This window comes from Penaeus japonicus, unplaced genomic scaffold (assembly GCF_977035675.1).
Source record: "Penaeus japonicus unplaced genomic scaffold, GWHDUDI00000001_assembly GWHDUDI00000030, whole genome shotgun sequence".
NCBI classification, from domain to species: domain Eukaryota; kingdom Metazoa; phylum Arthropoda; class Malacostraca; order Decapoda; family Penaeidae; genus Penaeus; species Penaeus japonicus.
Window position 1 is genome coordinate 31422335 of NW_028234432.1, and position 10000 is coordinate 31432334.

The window sequence follows — 10000 nt, forward strand, 5'->3', positions numbered from 1 at the left end:
AACAACAGATCATGTCAAGAGAGAAAGGGACAAAGTAGAGATTAGGCTATTAGAAGATAAATTAAAACTGTCTATAAGTAACCAAAAAGCAGCCGAAGAAAAAAGAGCTGTGGCAGCTATAAAACATACTGCAATTTTTTTTTCTCTTACGCAAACAACAAGTTAAAGAGGAAAACAGAAATTGGGCCTCTTGAGAATAATGGTGGATCGGTAACTGATTCAAAGGAAATGGCTGATTTACTCAAATTGCAATATGAAGAAATCTATAGTGTCTCAAGAACAAAAAAAAAAAAAAAAAAAAAAAAAAAAAAAAAAAAAAAAAAACCCACAACAACATTTTAGTATTATTAGTAACGAAAATTAATGTCTCACTGACTTCATATTCAATGAAAAAGATATTCTTGAAGCAGTAAGTGAAATCTCAACAGACTCAGCATCTGGGCCAGATGAAATCCCAGCAATCTTTTTAAAAAACTGCAAAGAAACCATAGCAAAGCCACTGGTAACTTTGTGGAGGAAATCTTTGGACATGGGTATTATCCCCAGCTTACTGAAAGAGGGTACTATAATTCCAATATATAAAGGTGTAAATAAAGGTCAGGCCAAAAATTATAGACCAGTAACACTGACATCTCACATAATAAAAATATTTGAAAGGGTAGTGAAGAAAAAACATCGTCTAGTTTTTAGACAAAGAAAACAAGATAAATCCCGGGCAACATGAATTCAGAAGTGGTAGATCGTGTTTATCACAGATCCTGACACACTTCGAACACATACTAAGGGACCTAATTGAAAATAGACAAGTTGATGTAGTATACCTAGACTTAGCAAAAGCTTTTGACAAAGTAGATCACGGCATTCTGTTACATAAGATTAAAGACCTTGGAATCGGGGAGAAAGTTGGAAGATGGATTTACAACTTCCTAATAAATCGTAAACAAAAAGTACAAATGGGTTTTACTCAAAAGAAACGACTATTATGAGTGGGGTGCCACAAGGGTCCGTTCTTGGGCCTTTGTTATTCCTTATTATGATTGGTGACATTGATAATGGTGTGAAACACTCGAGAGTAACATCATTTGCAGATGATACAAGAATAAGTACACCCATAGATATACAAGATAATGAAAACAAACTTAACGAGGATCTACATACCATCTGTAAGTGGGCATATGATAATATGAAATTCAATGCAGATAAATTTGAAATCATAAGATATAGTCCAACTGAAAATTTAAGAGCAAGATCATATTTTGTCGAAGGTGTGGAGATTGAGGAGAAAAAAGTAGTAAAAGATCTAGGACTCTATAAGAGTAATGGCATGAGTTTCAGTCACCATACAGAGCAGATTGTCAACAAAGGAAAAGTTATGAGTAGTTGGGTCATTAATGAGGACTTTTAACACAAGAGACCCAGAACACCTTTTAGCGACACTAAGATTAGAATACCAGTGCCAAGTATGGAGCCCAAATCTTACAAAAGATATAATGTTGATAAGACAAGTCCAAAGAATCTTTACACGCAAGTTAGATAATATGATGGGTCTAAACTATTGGGAAAGACAAAAAAAAAAAAAAAAAAAAAAAATGTACTCACTACAAAGGCGGAGAGAAAGATACTTCATTATATATGTGTGGAAAATTATTGAAAACTTAACACCAAATGCAAGACCTGTTGACGGAGGGGGAATTAAATCAAGACATTCCTGTTATGCTCTCTGGTGAATCCTCTAAACTGGTGGGAGAATTAAACACCGAGCTAAAACTAAAGTAGGTTCTTTGGAGGTGTGAATACAGCAAAATAAAATAGGACGTCTGGGTCCGGTCTCCTCGTGGCCTGGCAGGCTTGCTCCTCTCTCCCTCTCTGAGGTTGTTGCCAGATGCACGAGGTATACATAAAGTATCATACAACAGAAATATTATTCTCGTACATATAGAATACATGCTACATATTGTACATAGAACGAAATGTAAATATAGCAAACAATGTAACATGTAGTAACTTTGGAAATAATATCACTGCGATAAATTAAATCATAATATAACTAATATCACAATATTCGGCATTATCTGTTGCCCAATTGGTATAAAGTAATACAGACTCTATTTCGTGTTATACACTATATCACTATAATGTCCCACATCTCCCTCTCCCCTTAACGTTCACTAACGTGTCTTGAACAGACATCTTGATATGTTCAGAACGTCGTAGTTCTGGAGGTTTAGATTGGGCGCCAAAGTCATCTGCATCAGGTGGTTCACTAGGCGGGAAACATACTGGATGCAGGAAACGAAAATTTCGCCACAAGATACGACCACTTGGCATCTTGATGTGGTAGTCATGGGATTTACCAACTCCCATGATACCTACTTTGTCCCAACACTTTGAGGTTGTCCTGGATCCGGACTTGAGTTCCAATCTTCAGAGTAGGAAGGGCTTTGGCGTGTTTGCTGTATCGGGTCTCAACATCCTTGGCAAGTTCATTGGCACAATGATCACAACTCTCACCTCTAGACTGCCATTCCTTACTGAAGGATTTTGCATGAGCCGGTACACAAGAGCGGAGTGAATGTCCAAAGAGGATTTGTGCAAGAGAACGACCTGTGAAGTTAAGGGTATTATGTAACTCTAGGAGACCTCTGTCAAAGGCTTCATTGTCAATATTCCCAGTATTTCACCTTCTTCACAGCTGCCTCAGCATGACCATTTGATTGTGGGTAATGGGGTGTCGACATAATGTGGCGCACTCCCCATCGCTTAAGGAAAGCTGCAAATTCTTGACTTGTGAACTGAAGTCCGCCGTCGGTACGTACTCGTTCTGGTACGGCTAGGTCGTGGAACAGATGCCTGAAAAAAACGAATAGTGGTCCTAGCTGTAGCGTCAGCACCACATTGAATTACCACTGGCCAGTTAGAGAAGCGGTCAACGTACACTAAAAAGTGTTTTCCAGCTACAGAAAAGAAATCTGCTGACACTGAAAGAAATGGCCTATTTGGGTAGTCATCCGATGCTAATGGTTCCTGTTGTTGGCTGGGCTGGAGAATCTGGCATGGTTCACAAGCATGAATAGTGTTGATGTCAGCATCAATGCCTGGCTAATAAACAGTGCCTGGCACATCGTTTTGTGGCCTCAAAACCACAATGGCGGTCATGCAGGCATGTCAGGATGCGACGATGTAGGGCTGTAGGGATAACCATACGAGCACCATATAACACCAAATTGCCGTCATCTCGAATCTTCCAATGTGGACACAGACTGTTGTGCAGGTCATGGCGGTCGTTGGGGAACCCTGATCTGACATGATGGAGTAGCTCTCTGTATGTGGTATCCTCAGAAGCTGCTTTGGGTAAATCCTCCAAGTGTAGATCCTCTTGCTCATTGACACAAGGTACTGCAATAGTTTTCACTGCACATAGCGTCACACCACTAACAGAAATGCAGGTTTCATTGCAAATGGCTTCATCATCTGACGTGGGGCGATCGACAGGTGAGCAGGACAGGGCATCTGGGATGCAAAGCGTCTTATCTGCGCGCCATGTAGCTGTGAAGATATATGAGGAAATCTTCATCTTCAGCCGCTGCAGACGGAGATTCTCAATTGCGTCCAGTGAATAGTGGTTTAATATGGGGACCAACGGTCTGTGGTCTATCACTAAACAGAAATGCTGGAGGCCTGTGAGATACAACTTGCATTTGGACATAGCCCAGACTACAGCTTGTAACTCTATGGTGGCATAACGTGTCTCTGTATCAGTCAAGAAACGGGAGACACACTGCATGAGTTTGAGTCTAGATGGTGGGAAGGGCTGGGTCAAATGTCGAGAGAATAGACGGACGTGATAGGGCTAGCTTGACTTCTTCAAACGCTTTGGTATGATCAGCTGTCTTGGGCTCATCAACGGATGAAGGGGCGTTGCTGTGGCAGAGATGTCTGGTGTAAACTCGGCCAACTGGTTAACTAGACCCACAAATGCACGAAGATCCGTGAGGTTGGCAGGCGTAGGGAACTCTTCAATAGCACAGACTTTCTCAGGGTCAGATGCAATGCCATCCTTGGAGAGCCTGTAACTACAAAATGTTGTTTCTGGTGTGGCCAATACGAACTTGTCAGCGTTTAAGGTGATACCATGTCTGCACCTAGACAACACCTTGTCAACATGTTGAAGATGGGTAAGGTAATCCTCATCATGTAGGAGGATATCATCTACAACCTTGATACAATTGGTCCCTCCTTGAAGAGCCTTATCTCCTCATAGACAGAATACATCTCCTGTCGCTGTGAAACCATTGGACCACGACAATACCGGAAACGACCATAAGGTGTGATGAATGTTGTGATATGTTGGTTATCTTCATGGAGGGGGATCTGCCAATAACCACAAAGTGCATCAATCATTGTAAAAAACTGGGACTTGGGGGTTGACACTCCTAATTGCTGCAAATGGTGTTGGTGAAGGGTGGGCTGGGAGGGAAACTTGTGAATTCAGCCTGGAGAGGTCAGTGGTGATGTGAACACCACCATTAGCCTTGGCGACTGCAACAAGCGGGTGATACCAAAGTGATGGTTCATTATCTACTAGCATGATGATACGCTGGCTGACCATTGACTCGAGCTGTTTTCACTGCTTCCTGAGAAGCAAGAGGAATTAACCGAGGGGTATGTATTGCATAAGGTTGGGCATCTTCCCTCAGATGGATCCTCATAGGAGGGCCCGACATTTTCTTAAGCGGCCCTGACTTCAGGTCCTCTTTTCGCATCAATACGTCAGCATATTCACGAAGAAAATACTTTTTTGCAGCATATGGTGACGTCGACTTGTTAAAAGGTAATGACAACAGCTGGACTGGTGTGGATGCTGGGGTCTTCGTGCCTCTTCCTGAAACCTGTACCCTATTGGCAGTTTGCTTATCTGGGATTTGTTTAGGGAAATAATCTGGAATGATCCCTAAGTCTCTATACTCAACCCACGACATCGATCCAGTTATCAGTTGTCTTATTGCCATATGTAATGCTTCCATGGAAAGAGCCAACTGCTGGTGGCATACGTGATCCATCAGCATTGTAGTACATCATAACAGAGGGCGGTTCCAGGTCTTGCTCAGTCAGGCCAAGGGTACTGAGATGCTGTAGCCCAATGACTGTAATACCTGCACCTGTATCAGGTATAATATCAATGTGATCCGATGAGTTATCTCGTATGACAGAGATACAGATTTTAGGTCAGGGATGAGGCCTGGATCGCCCTGTAGCAGAAATGCTCCTAAAACACGATGTTGAAGGAGACACTGAACTGATGACTTTCAGGTTTTTGTCTTTCCTTGGGTCTTGCTTTGGCTTTAACTTCTTTACCTTCTTCTTTGGGCAACATTTATCATAGTAACCCTGTAAATTACAATCCTTGCACTTGCCATTCTGGCTGGACACTTCATGGCACCAGCCCAATTGCCTTTAATATTGCAAGCACGACAAGTCGATTTCACCGCTGGACAGGGCTTCTGGTCGTGATGGCGACCGCAGTGTTCACAAGACTTCTCAGAAGGCTTACTAGTATGATGGGAAGCAGGTGTCTTTCCTGTTTTCTTCTGGTGAGCCATCTCCTTACTCTTTCTATACTGTGACACGGCACAAACTGAACTTGTGTCCTTAAGTGAGGAAGATGCAGTCTTTGAAGATTCGTGCGCTCTGCATGCATTCAGATGAGTCCATTCTGATGAGTGGGCACAAGAACCAGATTGATTACATCTTGATAAAGAAAAGATCTCAGAATGCCCTATTGAGCTGTAAGACCTATCCAGGGGCAGATTGCAATAGTGACCATGTACCTGTAGTAAGTAGAATTAGGTTGAAACATACGAAGTTGGAATGTAAAAGCCATAATCTCAAGATAGACCTCTCACTTTTGAAAAGAGGTATCAGCGTGAGAGAAATGTATGCTGTTGAGGTTAGGAACAGGTTTGAGCTACTTAAGCATCCAGATGACATAGAAGAGCAGTGGAAACATCTGAAGGAATGTATAACATCAGCAGCAAATGAAACCATCCCGAAAGTCAAAAGGAAAAGGAAACAAAAATGGATGACAGATGAAATATTGTCTCTGATGGACAAAAGAAGAGAATCTCTTAAGGACAATGAACAATACAAATCTATTCAAGCACAAATTACCACCAAGTGCTATGAAGCAAAGGAACAGTGGCTTAACAACATGTGTGACGAAATAGAACACCTATCCTCTCAGGACACAAAATCAGAGCATGCTAAGATAAAGGAAAATGACTTGTTCATCTTCAGGCTGTATTAAAGCAAAGGATGGAACAGTCATTATGGAGAAAGATAAGATTTTAGAAAGATGGGCAGAATATATTAAGGACCTGTATGAAGATGAAAACAGAAATGAGAATTTTAGTGTAAGAAATAACTTTGAAGGGCCACCAATAATAAGGGATGAAGTCCGACATGCAATTAGAAAGATAAAATCAGGAAAGGCTGCAGGCCCAGACAATATTGCTATTGAACATATTGAAGCACTTGAGGAATTTGGTGTAGCAAAACTAACATCATTCCTCAACAATATTTATGACACTGGAAAAATCCCACAGGAGCTGCTAACATCAGTCTTTATAGCTTTACCAAAAAAGCCAGGAGCAATTGAGTGTGAGCTGCACAGGACAATTAGCTTGATGAGTCATATCACAAAAATATTGTTAAGAATCATCATGCTAAGGGCACGGAATAGAGTCAAACCCGAAATAGGAGCAGAGCAGTGTGGTTTTGTGGAAGGCAAAGGAACAACAAATGCCATTTACATATTAAGAACAATTATAGAAAGGTCAATAGAAGTTGGACAAGATCTGTACTTCTGCTTCATAGATTACACAAAAGCTTTTGATACAGTAAAACATGAGGAGATCCTGAATATGCTACAAGATATTAATGTAGATGTGAAAGATTTGAGAATTATTAAAAACCTATATTGGCAACAAACAGCAGCCATCAGGATAGAAAGTGAAATTAGTGAGTATCAAAAGATCAAGAGAGGAGTTAGACAAGGCTGTGTTCTGTCCCCTGACCTGTTCTCTTTGTACAGTGAAGTCATCATGAGAAAAATTGAAAACATGCCTGGAATAGCCATTGGAGGTCACAACATCAATAACCTCCGCTATGCAGATGATACAGTCCTAATAGCCACAGCTGAAAGAGATCTTCAAGAATTAGTTGACATCATTAATGAAGAAAGTGAAAAACTGGGACTAGGACTAAATAAAAAGAAGACAGAGACAATGGTAATATCAAATAAGAAGGATATCCCAAGAAGCAATATAAAATTGAATGGTTCGACCTTAAAACAAGTGGATAACTTCAGATGGCAGATGTGAAACTGAAATTAAGAGTAGGGTAGCACAATCAAAATCTATATTTCAAAATATGAAGAACATTTTCACAAATCATTAACCATCAAAACACGCCTTAGAGTACTTGGATCCTACGTTTTGCCAATTTTGATGTACGGTTTTGAGGCTTCTGGGTAATGTTCCAAACATTACCCAGAAGCATGAAAATTATCTGAATGCAGCAGAAATGTGGTTCCTTAGAAGAATGCTAAAAGTTTCTTACAAGGATAGGGTAACAAATCAGCAAATATTAAAAACAGTAGGTACAGAGCAAACTCTGCTAAAGGACATTCGCAAAAGGCAGTCAAAGTTCCTTGGACATGTAATGAGAAGGAAAGGGCTGGAAAATCTTGTTACAACAGGAAAGATTAAGGGAAGCAGAGGACGGGGCAGACCAAGAGAGAAGATGATTGATAGGATATCATTATGGCTAAAAGTGGAGACACCTACTGTTGCAATACGTCATACTTGTAATCGTGAAGGCTGGAGATCACTGGTCGCCGACGCCTATAGGCATGGCACTTGAATGAATGAATGAATGAAAATACATAATATATATAAATATATATATATATATATATATATTTATATATATTATATATATTATATATATATAATATATAATATATATATATATACATAATATATATAAATATATATATATATATATATATATTTATATATATATACACACAAAAGACCAGTTTAATATAACTCGACGCTTATACTGATGGAATTAACATTTTACTAACGATTATGAGTAAGAGATGAATTATTTAATATAATCATCATAATTATGTTTATAAGCTATCACGTACAATATCTACTTTCTTCAGTATTAAAATTGATTTTTTTATTACTACCGCTACAAGTAACACTACCACACTTATTACTACTTCTATTGCTACCACTATTACTATTACAGCTACAGCCGATTGATGTTATTGCTACCATCCCATTATCAATAATTATTTTACTGCTGTTAATACTATTGTCCGAAATAAGTTTGTCTTGTCTTGCGATATCTTTTTAAACGACTATTTTTTCCACTTAAAGATAAATACATTTATAAATAAGTTAAAAAAAAGAACCATCATCATACATTATTACAAAGAAAGCAATAGCTATGAAAAAAATGCTGTTTTACCAAATTAATCAAATAACAGATATATTACATGGGCACGATTTACATCACAATTTGCGTTTCCGCTGAATAACTTTAATAAAATGTGAATTAAATGTCTTGGTTTAGGATATATCATAATATGAGTTCAAGTGAGACAAATGATGAATAGCTTTATTCAATAGTTTTTTCACGTTTTGCATGACAAGAAATATTTACGTCAAAAGATTGTCATAGAAAACGAACTTCTAATAAGTTGACGGGTAACAAATGTAAATAGAACAACCACTTTGCATGATCGCAAATATGTTAATGATATCGTTTGCGAAGTATTCGCAAATATGCTTCTGTGTTTAAGGCTGTCAAAGCTGGTAATGTTAGAATGTCGTGTAACGCTCTGAGGAGTAAAAGTAAGGTCTTGTGTAATATGGAACTTATTTTCCCAAGTCGCCATACAGTACTTTGTGTTCGGCGGCCATATTGGTAGAGAGGACACGAAAGAATGTGGGAACTCCGGTAATTTTGTTCATTCTGTGGATTTGTCCTGCTCTAAGGGTAAGGTCACGAATAGGATGAACTTATACAGACAAGCATCATGATTTGTTTTTTTCTTTTTTAATTACCAAAGAAGCACATGAGAAACTGTAAATGAGAGAAGGAACATGAGATCCTCCGTGGAAATGACAGGTCTGCGTGACGTATATAACTTCAGGGAATTATTTGCGTTTTTAGGTTTATGAGATCCAAGAATCACAGCGAAACGATTATCTTGGAATAAATTTTGCCTAAAAAGTCAACGGGAAACAGATCTTTGAATGACTGTAACGTAAAATCTACCGACAAATGAAACTAGGTTTATATCCTAACAAAACTAGATGAAGTTAGGAGGTGGCTGCTTTGTTTGGTCTAGCATCGATGATGGTGAAGTATCTTGTGATTATATTCTGATGAAATTGGATAGTCACATATATCGAGATAATGCACATCATCACTGCATTATTTCTTGTACAGTGCACATGGATCCACTTGTATCCTGACAATTCTTAGTTTCTTTATGTATACGACATGATCTATTGCAGTAAGTCGAAAAAAGTCTCTATATTTATCCCGGAACATCGAACCCACAAACGAGAATGGGATATATAGACACACACACGACTAAGCAAATTATGTCACATCAAAAGAGTTGACATCTGATGTGCATCCTTCTACGGGTATGATTATAAGGATTCCTTGTTACGACAACAAAATCTAGGACAATGAGTGAATGGTTTCCTAAGAAGTCAATTTAGGACAAATGAGGAACACTCTGCCACGGCGGGCCTATTGCGTCTGTGTCGGCAGTGCCTATGAAAATGAGGATAATGATAGTTGTAATAATAATGATAATGATAATAATGATAACAATAACAAAACTACAACAAGAATAATGTTAATCATGATAGAAATAACAACCATAGCATCAATTACAGCAATAATGATA

General features: G+C 38.8%; 1 pseudogene; it reads right to left on the minus strand.

Moving 5' to 3' along the window:
* Window positions 1-1697: 1697 nt before the first annotated feature.
* Window positions 1698-3784, minus strand: LOC147468271 (uncharacterized; annotated as a pseudogene).
* Between the last annotated feature and the right edge of the window lie 6216 nt (window positions 3785-10000).